This window comes from Pleurodeles waltl, chromosome 1_1 (genome assembly GCF_031143425.1).
Source record: "Pleurodeles waltl isolate 20211129_DDA chromosome 1_1, aPleWal1.hap1.20221129, whole genome shotgun sequence".
Classification (NCBI taxonomy): Eukaryota; Metazoa; Chordata; class Amphibia; order Caudata; family Salamandridae; genus Pleurodeles; species Pleurodeles waltl.
The window spans coordinates 492,762,987-492,781,689 of NC_090436.1; positions in this window are offsets into that span (position 1 = coordinate 492,762,987).

Genomic DNA, 18,703 nt, shown 5'->3' on the forward strand with positions numbered 1-18,703 from the left:
TCTTATTAGTACCTCACGAGAGTTCCTTACCACATATGGTGCACCTTACAATTTTTGCTGTCACCTTACTTTCGTCTGATGGTATGACAAAAAAAAACAGACCTCGCATTCTTTTTTAGCAGGTGGTACGTCCTCTTCTTCCTCCTCCTCCACAACAACAGGATGTTCCTGCTCCATAGGTGGTTGTGCTGCAGCCATTTTAAAGGTTCAGTACTTCTCAGCAGGTGGAAACCCCAAAAACACCAGCTTGTAAGAACTGTGTGCTTCTTAGTCAGTGTCCAAGAAATAATGACATATTTTGGGTGGAGTTTCATCCCAAATAAAGAATTAGTTCCTTTGTGGCCAATGAAATGAATACTTTTTGTTGTGTCATCACCCGAATCCTCAGATCCTTGCGTGGATCTACGGATCTATGTTGCACTTAAATAACGCAAGGATCGGTTTAAAAAAATATATCCTTCCAAATACATATACTTATATAGGTGTTTGCTGATTTTGTACATGAAGTTATTTCACTGTGTATATATGTGATTAATATTTTTAAAATGTGCCGAATCCATGGCTCCAGATCCCCAGGTCTATCCCAATCACAAGTTCACAAAAGAAACCATAGAGTATTGCTTGTCTATGTTACTGGCATAATGGAGGATCTGTGTATCCCCAAAAATTATTTTAAAAAATAGTACAGTGGATATAGGTATGTTTATATTATCAATACTTTGTTATTATTGACTCCTATTTTGTTGGTGTTCTCCTTGTTTCTACCTCATAATCATTCCTTTCTCCTTCTTTTTTCACCTGGTTTTTCACTGTCTTCACATTGTTATTCCCTTATTCTCATTACTTTCTACTTTTTTCACATTACTTGGTCTGTACTCTTCTTGGTTTCCCCTCATTGTCACTGCTTTCATTTTGCTTTACTTGTTTATTTTTGAGGGCCACCTCGTATGCACCAGTTTTTACTTCTTTTTCGTGCTTTTTTGTAAATTTTATAGGTGCCTACTCTGTGTTTTCCCCTCATTGTGTGGGATTGCAACATGCTAATGCATACCCTTGCACACTCATGTACACACTAATGCAGACACTGACACACCCAGGCATACACTGAAGGATGCAATGGCACACCCAGGTACACACTGATACATACTGGCACAGCCATGCACACACTGATGTGTGCACTAACATACCCAGGCACACACTGATAAATACAGTTGCACACCCAGGCACACATAGATTGTTAAACTAATATACCCACTATGACACTCATGCATACCCTTACACACACGCACTAATTCATGCACTAACACATTCAAGTATATACTGATACATACACTAACACACATAAGCATACACTGATACATACATTGAGGGATCTATTCACATGCTGATGCATACACTGACACATCCAGGCAGACACTCATGTATGCACTGAGACACCGTGCACACACTTAGGCATACACTCATGCATTGACTGACATATCTAGGCACACTATTACCTACGCTAACACACCCATGCTCATACTGATACATACACTAACACACCCAGACACACACTGACCTACCCAGAAAAACACCAATACAGACACTGACAGATCCAACCTGTCAACACCATGGCTGCGTGCACGCTCTGGGGCCCGCCTGATGCCAGAATCCGTGCATTACTGTTTCCACCACACAGTCTTAGCCCAGAAACTGCCATTTGCAGAATCTAGTAGCTGCTGCAGCGCGCTATACGCACATTATCTTTTATTCATGGCATTGGTCCCAAGTATCTTTATAACAGCCATCTTGGGCGGAGCACTTTGGGTGTGGCACTTGGGGCGGGGCACTTGGGGTGTGGCACATGGGGCGGGGCACACGTCTATTTAAGTGACCCTGCCCAGTTCTCACTGCTCACTATTCTGAGGATCTCGTGAGGACCGGAGCTTTTCTGTTTGAAGTCGGGTGTTTCCATGTTCCTGCTTGTTCACCTGGGATTCCCCTGTGTTGAGGCATTTGAAGCAGCGAGTAGCAGACACTCAGGGCGGTAAGACGGATGGTGGTTTCTAGCTTCCATCATCCGTTTTCTTATTTGATAAAACTGTTTAAAGGTTGATATTCCTTTTTTTGGAGAAAGTAGTAATTTTTGGCAAACAGCTGTAAATATTTAAATTGATAACAAACTAAGCGAATGTTTTGCTGTTACAACGTTACCGCTTTCTCGCGGTCACTTTTCAACTTCAGCTGCTTACTTGTGGAGTCACTCAGGAGCGACAGAGATACATTGTATAAGCGCGGTTATTCAGAAGAGGTTTAAATGGTTATGAATAAATGCTAAGGCAATAATGTGAACTCAAGGGAATGTTTAATTATGGTTAATGTAAAATACAGACACAAACTGAAATTGTGTATCTTGGAAAGTTTTTGAAATGTGAAGTAACATTTCTTTGAGTGAATACTGTGTTAACCTTTCATTTCTTGAAACTTAAGAAAGGCGCTATGATTTACTATTGTTCCAAGTGACTGCTGAATTTATAGTTGACAGATTCCGAAGAGTTCTGTGATTGATATTTCTCTGTAGTATCTGTGATTCTTGTTTCCGCAGGTCTCCTTCCCCGCTGTACCCTTCCTTAACTCCCTACCCCCCCCCCGGCCACTCTAATACTCTGCGCTCTTAAGGCTTGTAGAGTTGGAGCTGCCAGGAGGTGGGCCCATTGGCAATAATGCGTGTACCCTGAGGATTTGGTCTTGCTGACACAACCATACACTGATGCAGGCACTGACAAAACAAGGAAACACATTCATTCATTCACTGAGACACCCAGGCATACACCAATGCAGACACTAATTCACCCACCCAATCACTAATGCATTTCATAACACATCAAGGCACACACTAATGCATATACAGTAGCACACCCAGGCACATACCAGTGCATAACTGACAGCCCCAGTAAAACAAAAATGCATCCAATAACACACCCGGGCATACATTGATGCATACACTGACACAACCAGACGCACACTCATTCATACACTGAGACACCAGTACTGGAACCTTTAGTCTTCAGAGTGGTAGTCTAAGACCATAACTATAAGGACACAAGTGACTAGAGCACTGAGCAAAATAATAAAGTCTGTTCTACAGAGTGGAAAACAAACATGTGCTCCAAGTTAAAATTCACAATTTCTTATTGTTTACTAAATCAAGGCACATAAGGCACAAGGTCAGGCTACCCTCCTTTATTCCTTCAAAAAGCTTCCTGAAGCATGAAATCAATAAACTCATGACATGATGCCCTCATGGTCAAGAGAAAGAATGGACCAAGCTGTGAATGCACCCTGATGCCATGATCTAAACAAGGAGAAATTACTACTTCTTCACAACATTTTACCCCACAAGGGCATAGGATCACAACTGAATAAAACAATCCTAAAATATTTCTAGCCATTTAACAAACAGAACACAGCACACAGACCATTTACAGAATGTAGTGCATGGCTGCAGCACCATCTTCACTCAAGCAGCAAGAAAACAGAATATGTTGGTGAGACTGCCCCTATTTATAGTGGCTTGATGTGTTATATTTTTGTTGTTACTGCATGCCTAGGATAGCATAATCATGGGAAATGTAGTGCTTTGAAGGTGCTATTCAAAAAAGAGCAAGAAACAGTTGCATATTATGAGACATCTTTCTTTTAGTACACTTCCACAAAGAATGTCACTCCTGGAGTTAGTAGACACAGTGCTAGGTAAATCATTTATGAATGTTTTATCAAAGTCAGTCACTGATCTATTAATTGGAATTTGTGAACATATACTCTTAAATGATTATGTCAAATGGATGACTTCAATTTACTATATCAATGACTTGATGTAAGAGCCATATTGTGAATCTTGACTAAAAGGCGAAAGAAGGAGGAAGTCAAAACATATGGTTGTGATGCACAAGGAAGTCCACTCACTGTTAATTTACCACTGCTAAGAGGAAGCCTCCTCTCAACTCCTAGATTACTGCAGCACCAGAAAAGCTTTCAGTACCCATGCTCCTTTCCTTTAGGATATAGAGCGGTATATTTACTAAAGTTACAGGAAATGCAATGCGGCAACTAAAGATGTTGAGCTGTGTTGTGTGAGAGAGAGCAGGGCAGTGCCATATCTTAATAGATGTGGCACTGCCCTGCTCTCTCCCTAGAACTGGTGACCAATTAGGCTGTTCAGCACTACACACACACTTTTGCATCATAGTACAAGGATTTGGCAGTGATATCTTGCATAGGATTTGTAATGGAAGAGCCCAGGAACATCATACATGGAAATTACATGGAAAAGGGGACTTTCTAAAAGCTACGTTGTCTTAATATTTATTAAAAATGTATCTTTATCATTCAATTGGATTTTAATAACAATGAATATTATTGGTTTAATTATTTTTCTAGTTGGTCCCTTTCTAGAGTTTGCAGTTTAGTATTTTAACTTACACTTTGGTTTTCTACATAGGACAGCTATGCCTGCCACCATGAAAATAGCTTTTTGAAACTTGTCAGTGTAGGGACATGGTAGGTTTTATTTTCTGTATGTCTCACTTTAAAAGTAGACTAACTTTGTGGGCAACAAGGCGTACAAACGGCTGACTTATTAATATTTAGAAAATAAGGTTTTTTTTACCTGTTAAAGAGGGCTATCTGAACAGGTCAAACTGCAGCAGACAGGCTACACAGGGTATGCCTGAAGCCAGCCATGTTTTCTTTTGTCACGTTAGTGGATGACACAAAAAATGCTGACGCTCACAGGTGACAGTTAACTTTTCATGACATAGGTGTATTTCTGTACCATATACATTGGCCTTATTAAAAAGTTGAATATGGCAATCAGGAATTAGACAAACTCTCTGTGGTTGAGGGGTCAGAGCACATACCAATGTGCATCATCTAAAAACCATCAAATAAATTAAGGTGCAGTAAAAGGTGATAACATCTGGGGTGACCACAGAGAAAAAGCTGATTTCCTGCAACAACTATGCTAAACTATTGCCGAATTATTGGACTATTATGTCATGGTGAAAAGGACCCTTTTAATGACTAAGCATTATAGAACATTTCCATGGAGCGTTTTATCTTTTTAAGCATCAGGGGCCCTATTACATATAGGGCACACTTTCTCTGTTTGCGCCATGGCGCTCCCTAAAACGGGTGTGTGAGCGCAAAGAGAGAAAGTGAACCCTATTACATTGAATTCGCTGCCCTAGGGGCAGCCCCCGAACTTGTGCTGCCCTGGGGGCAGCGCACTGAAATTAAAAATGGAGCGGTTTTGAGGCAGCCACTACATGTTTCACTATGCAGACGACCATCCACCTGCACTTTTAAGGTGGAATAAAGATCCCCTGCAGGGGGCGGGTGTAGCGAGTGACTGCACCCGTCTGCATGGGAATGTATGGGATTCCACAGGCCCCCCTTTTCTCCCTCCAGAGGGCTGTCATCAGGTGGCACACTGTCAGTATGCCACCTTTTAGAATCTTTTAGGACCTTTGTCTCTGCACCTGCATATATAATACAGCACAGGTGCAGAGGCAAAGGAATTCCCTTATTTGCATAGGGTCATGCTCCCACAGGAATGAAGGAACATCCTCTGTGATAGCTCTGGTGCTATATGTGCCCCAGCATTATATGTACTGCTAAAAGGGCCACACAAGTGTCTGCTGCCCTTTCTGTAATTCCAAAGTACCCAGGGGGCATGCGAATCTGGTGCAAATGCCCTTTGCACCCCTTGGGTACTTTGTATAATATGGCCCCAGCTCCTTAGTAATTAGCCATTAGAGTGAGCTGAACTTAAGGTATCATCACCTTGTACCTAAACACCGTAGCATTCTCAATGACATTCACTAAAAAAATATGCGATTTGAACTCAGTTTAATTGATAATACCACAAACCTCAGAAAAGAAATACACAAATAATAATGACAATAAAAAAATAAAAAAATGCCGAAGAGTGTATAGCTGAGGTCCAATCAAAATGGGATTCATTTTGAAGTAAAGATTCTTCTCCACTTTAGTGACAATAAACTTGAAAATGTTGGTAAATCAAAACTCCCATGATAAAACTATCTGCTATATGTAAAAATGGAAACATAACACATGCAGTATTGACAATAACTAGCACTCTTTACAGTCACCTGCTCCGTATGCAATTACAACAGTCTACCTTACCTAGTGCATAAAAAAGTGGACACACCAATGAAATGCAAGAAAAGCATCTACCATACTCAGTGCAGCTCCTAAGCAATGGCAAGGGAGCTTCGCCTCACTGGCTAAGAGCCAGCAGCAGAAAAATAAAACAATACTTGAATATCATTTTCTTTTTTTGCTGCTGCCTCAGCCAGCATGTGGAGGAAGGGGCGGGGCTGGACCTCGGAAGGTGGGATGAGGAATTATGTGCACAGAAGGGCATATTTATACTCTGTTTGTGCTTAATTAGCATCATTTTTTTATGCTAATTGAGTGCAAACTCAACACAATATTTATAATTTGACGCTAGACCCACTTAGCGTCACAATATTGGTGTTAACGTAATTTTTCAGATGCATGAAACCTCCTTGCGTCAATGCGATGCAAGGTAGGCGTTCCTGTCCAAAAAATTACTCTAACCCCCTAGACCCATATTTATCCATCCTGGCAAATATGACACACAGGTGGAAGGCGGCCCCAAAAAATTACATTAACTCCGATTTGCGCCAAAATTTAACGGCTGGGTCAGGGCAGGCGTTAAAATGAGGCAAACTCATCACTACTTACGGAGAACACACAGAAGCAAAATTACCAACCCACAGGAGAAGATGGAGGTGAAACTGATCCAGCTTGTGAGATGACGCAGAAGACAGCAACAACTAGAGCAATCACCACCACCACAACGTGGCCCACAAATGCAACATAGAAGGCAGAAGAGGGACTTCAGAACCAGGACAACCCTCCGTGGCCCCAGGGACCAGGACATCATTAGGACCTACAGACTGAGCTGGCAAGCCATACTACACCTGCTGCACAACATTGAGCTATAAATCACAGCTAGCCTGCAAACCCCACACAACATACCACCTGTGACAAAGCTGCTAGCTATCCTGCACATGCTGGCAAGTGATTCATTCCAAACAATGGGTGCCCTGGTTGCTCGTGTCTCACAGCTGTCATTCTCTGCATTCCTGCCAAAGGTGTTAGATGCAATAATCTCCCTGACACCCCGCCACATCAGCTTCCCCAACACCCAGCAAAATCAGCAGGAACCAAACAGGGGTTATATCAAATCCATGGCTTCCCACATGTGCTTGGTGCAATTGACTGCACCCATGTCCGGCTCAAACCATCTGCAGCAACCGAGTACTTATACCGGAATCGCAAGCAGACGCATTCCATTAATATGCAGGCCATATTGGGCCACCAGGGACTATTCATAAACATTTTGGCCAAGTATCCTGGGAGTGTCCATGACGCCTTCATATTCCGGCACAGCAGGATCGATGAACAATTCCAGGATGGACAATATGGAAATGACTTACTTGTGAGTAAGTCAACAAACCTAGCAATAAGCACACAACACACTAACACTGTAGGACACACAAGACATGCATCACTACATTAACACATGGCCAGGGTAACACAGCTGTGCAGGAAACCACATATATGCACAATGCTGCAGTACAGCACAATGAGTGCACACCACAAACATATAAACCCACATGTACGTAACACACCCACACATTAACGGGAACACAACATGATGGACAGGTGCGGACATGCACCCTTTGTTAACAGAAGAACTACACAGACCACTACAAGTGCTCACAGGTTGCCTACTACGTACACTTCACACACAGTACACCAAACATAGAATAGCACAGACATGTCATTGGCATACACCATGCCCATGTCATGTAAGTTCCATATAGGCGCAAATCCCTCAAGTCATGCTGTGGAAATCACTGCCAGAGCAAACATCAAATACCAGACAACTGCTGCCTATACCAACCACATCTCAGCAACACATAATGACTTACCTGTTGTGTGCAGAGACATCTGCCTTATGCATTGGCTCACACACATAGGAATACAAGATCACTGCCTATGCCAGATGTGTGATAATTGGTACCACACCTACTGTAGTGCCACCTCACATGTACCACTTACCGACCCACAACACCATCATGTCTGTACCAGATACAATAAATCGCCCACCATCTGGCAGAGTCACTGTCAGACAGTGCAGATCATGGATGCCATAGTGGGACCCTATAGGAGAATACAGGACATCACTGACCTCACATGCACTGTGCCAAGGGACACATTTGCTAAGTAGCTAAGCTCCATCCCACAGCCTGCACTGTGCATGTTTTGACAGTATAAATGCTGATTTATGTGTTTGAAGATAGGAGAGACACTGGTAGTTATGTTGATCATCCTGTAACAATGAAATACACACCCTTGGACACCTTCATGGCTGCCACAAACATTAGCTGCCACTCTGGATCAGCAAGGGACCTATGAAAAAGCCCATAGTGCCATTGGCATGGCCTGCACTGTATGTACAACTTTGCAGATTACCATTTTTTAATGACTTGAAGCTACCTTGTAAATCAGCCACCCTCCCATGCAGTATAGCATGGACGGGGTGTGAAATGTGTGTTGCTGCAGGTCTGTCACCACAAGATACATAGCATGATGATGCTGATATAGGTGTCACCTAAAACCTGAGGCAGTGCCAACAACAAACACCACCCCAGGGGTGCCATTTGCAGGTTGCAATAATGAAGTAGACTGTGCTTTGAACTCAGATGATTGTGCCACCAATGCATGTTGCATACTGCTGCACACACAGAAAGAGACAATTGTCCATCAAAACAGCATATGTATAGAGCGGTGTCCTTTCCTGCACAGATACATCCACCTCCACTGGGCAGCTAGCCAAGTACCCTGGTGCAAGGAAGGTAGTGTAGGTGTACAGCTCCATGTGAGCAACTGGTGCAGGGGACAACTGGCGCAGGGGACAACAAAGGGTTGCCTAGTAACATATCACACATGGGGCATTCTTGCATAGTCTAAATGTTGCAGGACAGTGCAGCCAATTTTGGAGACGTGTTGTGCATTGTCACTTACCCATTTCAATGGCCCTAAGTGTCGCACATCATCTACAATGACACATGTCAAAATGGATGGGATGTCCAGGCTCTGTAGTGCTACCATGTTGCCATCACATCTGACACCATTGTGTTGTGAGGATGTATCATGTCCCCTCTAGTGATAGCACACATACTGACCATCAGTTAGGAATCCAAATCATATGTCCCAGGTCTTTGAGCCAAACACAAGATTGTCATGTTCAACAACCCAGTGCTGAGAAGACCTTACACAAGGCCAGAAACTCACACCATACCACAAACGCATATGAGTCACAACCAACTAAAAATATCAACTGCCATCCTACATGACAAACCTGTTGCAAGCCTTAACATCAACTTACTCCCTCAATCTTTTGCAGCGGATCAGGGTTATGGCATACAGCCATGGATAATGACCTCATTTCCCAACCCAAGCACAGCAGCAGAGCATGCATATAATGAGGGACATTGCAGGACACGGACTATTGTGGCGAGGACATTTGGCATCCTGAAGTCAAGATTCAAGTGCCTGGACATCACAGGAGGCAGCCTCCTATATGCCCCACACATCGTCTGCAAGATCATAATGACATGTGCTATCCTGCACAACATATGTGTGTGGATGAACGTCCCCTTTTATGAGCAGGTTGATGACCTGTCTGAGAAGGAGGAGGAGGATGGTGGTGAAGAAAATGAGGGGGAACAGCACAACACAGCTGCTAGGATATGCCGCAGACTGCACATAGTTGAAAACTTCTTCACTTAATAATCACTTAACTCACCTTGCACATTTTATCAATGAACACCTCACTTATTCACACAATCCGGCTTTGGTCTCTTCAGCCTCCACAACATATACCTCAGGATTGTGAGTCTAACCTCAGGTAGCATTATACAAACACTAATCCAAAAAGTACTGTAGCTACGATTGTACTGCTACATCACACACATCACAAATAGCCTCATCACTTGAATGTGCCAACAGAAGGACACAATCTATGGACCACAACATATGAATTACATCCACGTTGGCAACTTGTACAACAATAGCTCATCACACACAACTACAACATGTCCAAGTAGGAGGTAAACAAGGTCCCCATACATGAGGCAGTGGATGTCAAAATTTGGTAAGACAGTAATGTTTGAACAGACCATTGTCACAACTCACATTGTGAGAGTTGCAATGGCTGCATGGAGCATGTGTGACAATGGGGGGACATCATTGGTAACAATGGTCATCATGATTAGCCTAGGTATGTTAAGCAATGGAATTATTTAGGCCTGTATAGTACATCCATGGTAATCAGTCGCGCCACGGCCATTGGGCCTAATCCTGACACAGGGTACACATGACCTCACACTTTGCACCTTTGTAGAGTGCACATCAGAATGGATGAAAACATATGCAGCTTGGGCTGCAAGTCCACCACACAAAAACAACAACCATTGCTGAATGTAATGAGTTTAATCAAACATTTGTGGACAAAACATAATATGGGTGGAATGTAGGCACAGTGTGTCAATCACAGTATGTACCAAGTATGTACACATGCCAGACATATGTGTAGTCCACACACAAGTCACCATAAACTCAAGATCTACATATAGATACAGTTGTCGGGTAACATTTCCTAGTAGCATTCATCAGCCATCATCAACAATGCCCATGCTGTGTATGTCATCTTAAATGTTATGCTCTGTAAGACAACTACACACATCACATAAGTGAAGACAATTCACAATCACAAACCAGAACTGTTACACAGTACTGACTGACATACATATGTGGATACACTGTTGTCACACATGCATACATGTGCACAACGTGCAAATATTTGCATGCTGTTGACTCTGTAACACACACACATCGGTGTAACAGACCAATCACACCCAAATGACATTGTTGCATGGACTACCACATGCGGCCATACACAATATGCCACACTGCAGCATGGCCCATTCCATTTGTATGTTGATACAGGGTGCATCCATTGACAATGGAACAAAGTCACGCAATCAGGAATAGAGTAAAAACAATTATGCAAATGTGTCAAAAACATCTGCAAACACAAAGTATATGACCCATGGGCCCTTAGCATGAATTCCACTTTCACGCTCATCTCAATACTGATTTTCTGTTAATTCAAAGCATGAAGGTAATGCGTAAAAAAAAGACGCACGTAGGTCATGCGTCTAAAATACTCATGCAAATATCATATGCGTCAAATAAATACACGTATAACAGAAAACGTGACGCACGGGGACAGGAAGTGATGTAACAGGAAATCCTGTTTACAGGCATGGTGCAGTAGGTGTACTTTCACTTTTTCTTTACAGTCTGTGTCTCTTTTGACTGTGTGGTTGTGTCCTGGAGTTGGCGGTGTGTTTTTGCCCAGTGTTGTATCTTGTGGTGTCCATCCTGTTGTGTTTTTTGTATTTGTGACTGTACTTTGTCCGAGTGTCAGTAAATTTGTGTGTTTTTTGTGTCTATCATTGTACTTGTACTGTGGGGTGTCGGTCCGGGATAGTTGATAAGTTGGGTTAGTTGGGATACATTTTTGGGCCTTAAGTTTTCTATCTATTCATTTATTTATTTTCGCCAACCTGTACCTGGTAGATATATCTGGTAAGGGGAGGTTGACAAGGATGGGAGAGGAGGAGCTGGGAGGCTTCGTGTGGCTGGTAGCCCACTACCTGCCATTAATGTCGGAGATGGGGGACCATGTAATCCTAGGTTTCCGGACAGAGGCGAGGCCGCTGCGGTAGGGCAAGATGCTCCCCCACCTGAAGAGGGTGTTTCTCAGCACCCGGAACAAGCACCAGCTCAAGCATCACTGGACAGATATGGTGGCCAGGGAGCAGGATCTGCTTGACCATCTTGGTGTGGTGATTGATGGCCCTGTTGGTGAGTCTTCCACTGGCATACCATTTACTGTTCACTGTTCTTGAATGACAGTAGTAGATGTGTTGGAGTGCTGCATGCAATGCTTGTGAACAGGTTGTATGCAACCAGAATGAAGTGTAACTGTGTCAGTCTAGACATGGAGTTGACATGTCCTACCATTTTACCAATGTAGGTCAGATGTTTGGTGAGTCATGCACAACTATCACTAAGTCACACATATCAGGGGTCATGGCAACACCTGTGTCCCGGCATAGAGTCATGTGTGATGCACCAAAACTCCACCAGCCTACTATATTTAGCTGGATTGTGTCAACAAAGTAGGGCAATCCATGTATAGCGCTACATTGTCATAATTTCACACAGATGATTCCTGCCATTATGTTAACAAAGGGGGTGTACCCGCCTTAGGGGGCACTGGCAATGGGGCATTTGATACCATCGGACAACTTTGCCACATCAGTCATTGATTACTCAACGCATGGTCATTCCTGCCACTGCCAGACTAATAATTGAGCCGCATGTCCATCACAAAGTGTCTCTGGGTGCCTTGCAGTACAAGCCAGAATACCTGAGTCAATTGTCTTGCAGAGCACCTGGGTAGTGTCATATATTTGTCACCCAACTCCCCCTCATATCATGGTGTTCCATCATCTCTACATATGGTAGTTGCAGGGTGTAGCACTACATGAATCTCAGGCCCAGTGTGCAGATGTGTGGCTCCCACTTACCCGAGTGTCAGTGTCATCGTGAGTTTGCAGTGGTGTGTCTGTTGCACTGGTCTACACCAGGATAACTAGCTCACTCTAAAATTGTACACACTGCAATATGTTGTCCACTAGCAGTGACAGTGATATGATAGTAAGCATGGCTTTCCATCTCTTACAGGTGGACCTGCCCCCTACACCATTGGTAAAGTGGCAAGATTTGAGGACTCAGATGTATCCAGTAAGTGTGATAATGTCTGTCCTGTGTAGTAATTGAGGGTTTTGGTGTGAGTGAGTAAAGTGTGTTGCACACAATGCTAGAAGTGATAAGATGTCAAATGATCAGATATCAAAATAGGCTGGATGGTGACATTGTGTCCCATTTGAAGGTTTCCGAAGCAGGGAGTCAAATCGTCTGATGCTTATGGTGCTCAATGGGCAGCATTGTGTAAACAAGGTGATGACAAGCCACATGTTGGCCCATATGTGACTAAGAAGTGCACCGCTGTGAGAATGTTGGCACTGGGACACACTGTCATTCTCACAACACAGTGATGCACCATTTTGAACACAATTTGGTGTGTTCATGTAATGTATATGTAGGACTGGGTGGGCAATTGACCCCCAGCATGGTGCTCCATATTTTGTACTCCATTTATGTGACACTTATGTGGAATATAATAGGCATGCCTGCAGGTCAAGGCCAGACATGTGCTGGCATCGATATGGGTGTGTAAGGAATAGAATTGACAGATAAGGTATTGATGGGTGTCTACACCTGGACACATGTATGTATATGTGATGGACCTATGGATACCAGTGCCCTAGTTGGCAGCCCTCCTAACATATGGTCAACTCCCTGACTCCATGTATGAGTGGGCATGCCTTGGTGGATGACCATGACAGCTGAGATGATGGATTGCAGAGCCACCCCCCTGAGGCACTGGGGGAGAGGAACAACAATGTATGCCCTGAGGGAGGCAGTTTACCGGTGCATGGAGTTCATCTTGTTCTCAAGCACGCTGATGCCAGTTTGGAAGGGCAGCTGTTGTGGTATCTCCCTCATGGCAGCAGTTATGTCTCTCAGACACTGCTGGACTCCATTCACTGGGGAGTGTGTGCCTCGGTTGGCTGCAGTCTGTTCAGTAGCAGTAACAATGCATGTGCGTATACCCTCTAGGCTGGCATAGTTTGCATCCACACCCGCACCTCCTTGGCCAACTCCCGCTTGGCTCCTGCCACTGTTCTCTCAAAGCTGGTCCCGGGGTCCTCGGAGTCCTCAGCTGTGTTGGTGCTGGCAGGTCGTACTATTGGGGTGTTAGGTGGGGCCTGTGGGATGGCTACTACATTCATACTTCTCCTTGCGACTGAAGGTGGTGTCTGGAGGGTTACAAGGACCTCTTGGAGGGTCTCTGGGCTAATGGTTGTCAGCTGGTCATCCAGATCAATGGGGTACTCCAGAACAGGCAGATCCACAGGAGAGCCATCATCCTCTGCAATGAGATGGTGTAAAATCAGTCTATCTGTGTTGTGGCAGTTGATATATCACGTCACTGACTTGCTATTTGAGGCTCAATGTCATCTTATTTCCAGAACATTGTTCCTGTACATTATGGCTGCAGTCTATCAGCCCTATGCCCCACCTGAGTGTCAGGTGAAGGGAAGCCCAGTTGGCACAATTGGCTGCATCATATTTTCTAGGTTTAATGTATATCATTTTTGTGGCTTGATGCCATCTTGTAGTTGTCAACCCTCCCTGTGCATCCATTTGCATGGTGAGGCCTTGCAATGGGTGTTGCTGTCCTCATGCACCCATGCAGTGCTGAGACCTTGCACCACAACAGGGATGGTATTGCCAGGACACTGTGCTCTTGTTACCATTGATGGCTCCTCATGTTGAAGTTTGTGTATGTGTGCTACATTGCATAGCACTCATGGACCTAACAGAGTTCAATTTCATCTTCTGTCTGTGCAGGTGTGTTTGCCTTCCTACACACCTATGTCCTCCCCCTCAATGCAGCCCTTGTTGCACTATGATACATGAGTGCAGCATGGTGGCAGTGCAGCTAATTTGACACAGGCACAGGGTAAGACCCAGGGATGGCCAGCATGGGTATGACATTTCTGCTGTGTACATCATTCTGTATGTGACAGTGCCTGATGGTAAATGAGTCTATGGACATCGCCAGTTAACAGGAGTTCTACTTACGTCAGGGCCTGAAGCTAGTTTGAGGTGATTCTGCAGGTAGTCATATTGGTCCCTTATTTCAAGTGCATCAGTCCAAAGGGCACCTGACTGCCATTCTCTATTTGACCACCCCCAACAGCACAGGTGGTAATGGCAACTGTTGTCAATGTGGAAAGCCCCAGGGGCCAATGGCCTGGCACTGGCAGGTTTCCAGCAGCTTACAGAGTGGCAGATGTTGTTCCAGGTTGATAGAGGTCTCCCTGGGGTCTCTCCTGGCTTCCTGGGTCCATTATGCCTCTCATTTGCACTGTTTTCTCCATTAGCATCTGTATTTTATGCTATTGTGGGCAAAGTTGGTGCATTTTCATTTTGCTACATGCTTACACGTCGTAAAATGGATTAGAGTCATTTTTGCTCCATTGACGTCATTTTACCTTATGACAAGGTGCAATGGTTAGCGTTGGGAATAATTACTGTAGACTATTTTCAGCGCCACGCAGCTTCTCTAGTATAAATATGACACCCGGGTGGCGTTAACTAATGGTGCTAGTCAGCGCTAAACTTTTTGTCGCAAAACTGTGTTAGCTCAGTTTTGCGTCAAAAAGTAGAAATAAGGGCCCAAGTGCCCATGTGTGTTTGGACGGCCTTTTCCCAGCCCAGCTGTGTTCACACTGCACAGGCCCCAGTGTTCCATGATAGGGAAGACTTTTAGTTTTTGCATTACTTTCCAGATTGAAGATTGTTTAAAGCATCAGTATAATACATAGCTTTACACCTGCTGATCAATCGCAGTTGGGTTATTTCTTCAAGTACAACTGTAAGACTGTTGATTGCACAATTCTCATCCTTCCTTCAACAGCGGTGGCTATTACCAAATTGTGACCGAAAGTGTGCTAGAAAGGGTCTCTTGACACTAGCCCTTTCGAGGCTCTTGCCAACTGGAACAAATCCAAAAAGGAGTCAGAATGAAGGTGCGTCTTGTTTTCAGCCTATGAGAGGCGGCTATTTTTCTCACCACGAGCTCTAGCTCGCAATGTCTGCTTTCAGCGGTGGAAATTTCATTATCACTTCTAAATCTGGTTTCTAGCACATTAAACTTTCCAGTAGTTAATGACTCTCTTTGTCTCCCTGCTCAGCTTTACTTTTCACGTCGGATGGAGTAATGCAGAAGAGAAGATATTACAGTCAGACCAAGGAGCTCTGTGTAAATGAAGTCTGCATTTTAGATTAGATTTCAGAACCGTTAGCAATACAAGTTAGTAGTTTGCACACACCGATAGACTGAAGGGAAAGACATGCAGCAGATCAACTGAGTAGAACGTCTGCGTGTGGTTAAAAGAACGCTCTAACATTTTTTATACCCCTCCTTTTTTAAATCTCTCGCTTGACATCTTCTTTTCTCCTTTTGTTCCTACCACACTTTTCGCATGTTCACCCTTTGTTTGACTTCGTGGGGCCTGTTTTGCTTTTTTTGCCTATGTCCTTTCTTTCTATTTCAATGCACTCTCTCTCCTACTCACCCAAATAATTACAGTTATGTGTCTATCAGTTGTGCTTTCTTTTGCCCTTTTTTTAGTAATAAAATCTGGAGGCTTCGTGGATAACACATCTACTGCAGGGATCAACCTTTGACTGCCTGGTCGCAGGTTTGAGTCCTTGCAGGTCTACTCAGGCTTTCAACTTTCTGTGCTTACTAAGATAAGGGGAATTGAGTTTGGTAACAAGGGACTAGAAGTGCCAATCCACTGGTTGTAAATTTTGCAATGTCTTTTTACTATCACTATCTGATTCTTGGAACCAACCTAAGTATCAGTAGGGCATTCATAAAACTCCCATTCGAAGGTAATAGAGTAGGATCGGCATAATTAATGTTAACTTTTTGTGGTTGGTTACAAATACATGGCTGATGGCCTGTAAGGTACGGCTGACCGCCATTCATTTCTTTGCATTTCCAAACATTCTTTAAAGTAGCCCGTGTGCATTAAAGGAGCCAATGCTGCTTGAAAATAAGAAAGGATTTTTGTTTGGAAGAACATCAGGCCAGCAAGTGCTGGTCCCCTGGACCACTGACTACTCTCCCTGGGGCTGCCACTACTTTTACTATTAAAAAGGATTTATCGTTTGCAAAATCCTTTAGTGCAGTGGGCCTTACAAATGTATTTTGTCTGTCAATATTGACAAGAGACCACAGAGGTGAAAATGCACTTTACAAATAAGCTTGTTATTTTAAATCAACCAGTTGCATTTTGAAGATCTCTAAAAAGGCTACTTTTTTCTTTAAGTTATAACAAAGTTTTTTTGAAATATCTAAAATGTACAATAGTTTCACTTTCAAGAATAAGCAGCACTTCGTTAAAATGAAGAGTTACTTTGCTGACAGAATTGCTAAAGCACCAGGCCCTCAGAAGAACAATTGGAGAACATTGGGATAACAGCCTTATGAAAAGGGAGTTCCACAAGAATTTTCAACTACCAGAAGAGATGTGAGGAGATTACCGAGTATTTGTCATGGAAAAATCAAACTAATTTGTAGAGACAAAGTGCGAAAATACTATTAAGAGGGAATTTCTAATCCCTCTGTAATTTTGATGTGGTTTTATACTCTTCTTTAAGTCAACTAAGTATTTTGAACCACTATCTTTTTTTTCACTTGACAAATTTTGAGGCAAATAGTGAAGGTTTAGGATCTCGATTGAATATTCTGTCAGAAAAGTTATTTACAGCATCAGCCCAAACAATCAGAGGTGTGGCTTGGCTCTGGGTTTTTATAACTAAGGAACAGAAAAGGGGGTCTTTCGAGGTCACTTTACTTCTTCTACGTGAAAATATCTGGGTTAGACTGTTTAGAGCTGATATAATTACATGGGTGCAGAATGTAGCCCCCTGCACTCACACCTTGAAGCCACTGTTCAAGCATGAATCCATCCGATATTTAAGCGGCAGCAAACTGGGGGGAGTAGGGATGATTCACCTTGGACAAGATGTTGCTGCAGAGAAATAGTTAAGTCACTATAGATGGACACTCGTGTGTACGTGGTCACAAGAGATCACTTAGCTCCATAAATAATACACTCCGATCTGGTTAGTTGGTTGCATCTTGAATGGAATAAGAGGAGATGGACTATCACAAGGTGTGTTCCCAGGAGCGAAAGGGGAGCTCATGAGGACAGTACAGACCTCAAATCTTTTCTGGAAAGATAAGACACCAGTTTATATCACATATGCCCTAAATAACCTCCCATATCTAACTTACACCACCTTGTTAGCTAAACGTCTTTATGAGCTTGCATTCTCACTTGCACATACTTTTAGGTTTTCTTTCCATAGTTCTTTCCCACTCTTCCTTGAAGTCTCAATTCAGTTCACAATCTTAAACAAGTCTCTAAGATTGGAACAGCAAGGAACTAAGGTTTTCTGGAAATACGTTTTTGAAGTAAAACATGAGTCTCCAACAATTGTCAATTAAATTACCGCTTCTTGTCTGGATTCCTGAAGGAATAGAAGACTTTTTCAGATTTTCCTTGCGAAACATAAGTTATCTTTTTACTAATCTCCCTTTATTTGCTGTCTAATGCCTTTCTGGACATGTCTGAGTCAATGGTCAATAGCTAAGCACTCACCGCTGGTCATCCATGACTAAATTCATGCCCTTTAACTGCCACAATGTTAATATATGCAGCGATGAGGGATTCTGTTGTAACTAAGGTATGATAATTGTTAGAAATGGGGTCTTTTGTTGGCAGTCAGGTTACTCCCTGTCCAAGCAAGGACCCTCACT